The sequence below is a fragment of the Tribolium madens genome, unplaced genomic scaffold (genome assembly GCF_015345945.1).
Source record: "Tribolium madens isolate multiple individuals breed KSU strain unplaced genomic scaffold, Tmad_KSU_1.1 Scaffold_71;HRSCAF=194;Tcas5.2_LG6, whole genome shotgun sequence".
Classification (NCBI taxonomy): domain Eukaryota; kingdom Metazoa; phylum Arthropoda; class Insecta; order Coleoptera; family Tenebrionidae; genus Tribolium; species Tribolium madens.
The window spans coordinates 1-2117 of record NW_025401041.1 but is presented as its reverse complement, the minus strand read 5'-3'; positions in this window follow the sequence as shown (position 1 = coordinate 2117).

The following is a 2117-nucleotide window of genomic DNA, read 5'->3' as shown; positions in this document are numbered from 1 at the left end:
ACAAAAATCAAACACTTATCCCAGCTCCACTTAGTCAAAATTTTCCAGAAAACAGTCATCACTATGACCGTCAAAATGATTAAACACGAGACCCAATTCGAAAAAATCGTGAACATTTTCACACTGTCTCTAACAATTCTTCTAGGAGGTAAAGTAAAGTAYCACTCGGCTCGAAAAAAAGAAAAACTYGCTTCAAAWTTTTCGRCAATAYGTTTAGSTTSTYTCAAAGTAGGWACAACASCTGCYTCAATCCGTCTTTCAATCATATCTTGAATTAAAATGRTATAAGTCATATTCTCACGCAWTTCAACSATGTAAMGTTTATTTTCCTRRAAATATASAAATTTTGCATTCAWWAGTGWAGCCACTCCATTCAATATTTGWATRCCAWGACCAGGATTGGATAAATTAAAAGGATCCATAATAACAGTGGTAAAAGGARTCCAAGTGATGTTGATCGAGCAACCTCCKACATTTTTAGGGATTTTATTTAAAAACGGGTTTGAYGATWTTGYAATTGTCACTAAATTTACKACACTGCCACAACCATTTTGYCTATCGTAGGGATACCACGTAACAAATTTTGTCCAATTKGTATAAATAACAACATTGTAAATATATCGYYTCCAAAACGTATTGAATGTTGACTTTAATACGTCTTCAGTAACATTATTTTGAAATACTARAAGAAAGTGAGATCTTGTGTTAAATTCTCTCAAACATTTTATTGTTTTCAATAAGTCGTTAAAAGAATCTTCAATAATTAACATATTTTGTGTATTCGTTAKCARATWAGTGTGAGTGATTATTTTTGGTTGGTTTATTRTAAATAAGAATTCCAATCTGCTATCCCATTTGAACTTTGTACTCATAATGGTTAARGAATCATTAAAATATTCTCTTATAAAATTGTTTAATGAAAATGAAGTTTSAAATAATAAAATATAGAGAAAGGTTTTGAATATCATCATTGTAATAAWAAGTCTAATTCATTCCAGAGTTGTGTGWTATATTTGCATTATATTTATTTGAAATAAATATTTTATMATGTTATTTATTATTGTTATCTTGTCAAATACATTACGCCAGAAAAAKCGTAATTTATAAATAATAAGTCACAATATAAAAAAGAGAACAGTGCTGCTACTACTGYCATAAAAAATGTCTAAGTAATTAGGGCGGTACCAGAAAATATCCACATATTATTAAGAATATGAATACCAATCATTTTTTGTTTTACTTTATATTCAATTGTATAGACTAATATTAGAAATATTARATTGAATTGTGTACCGGGATAGGCAATGGTTACGCGCAGAAAAGAACCRCACTTTTAATTACATAAAATTGTTGAAATTTCACACTTACCTGGGCATTTCATAATTTTTTGGTAATTTTTCATTTACAAACAAATCCAAAATAAATAGAAAGTAATTTTCTCCCAAAAAGTCAAATTCTAATTTTTATACTGACCTGCACAGATTCACGATATAAAAAAGAGAACAGTGCTGCTACTACTGGCATAAAAAATGTCTGAGTAATTAGGGCGGTACCAGAAAATACCCACATACAGAGTGCGCCAGAACTTGCGACCCAGAGAAAACTTTCAATTAAGGTAAGATACCAGGAACATCAAAAAAATATTTAAAAAATTCTATGTGTCAAAAAATTTTGACATTTATTTTTTGACATTAGACATTTTTTATATCTATTTAATAATACAGATGATCTTGTATATGTTTTTTTTTACAATTATTTAGTAAAGGGACAAAAATTTTGCCAATAAAAGCCACAAATCACATTGAACAGAGTTACAATTTAGGATACAGCTTCCTTGTTTCCTCTTTTAATAGCATATAGCAAAAAAACTCTATGTTCCTGGTATCTTACCTTTTCTCTGAGGCACGAGTTCCGGCGTACCCTGTATTATTATAAATATAAATACCTATAATTTTTTGTTTTACTTTATAGATAGATATTCAGTTGTATAGACTAATAAAAAAAAATAAATAGAAAGTAATTTTCTCCCAAAAAGTCAAATTCTAATTTTTATACTGACCTGCGCAGATTCACTTCCTGTAATTGTTTACGAAATCCAATTTAAAAAAATCCAATTA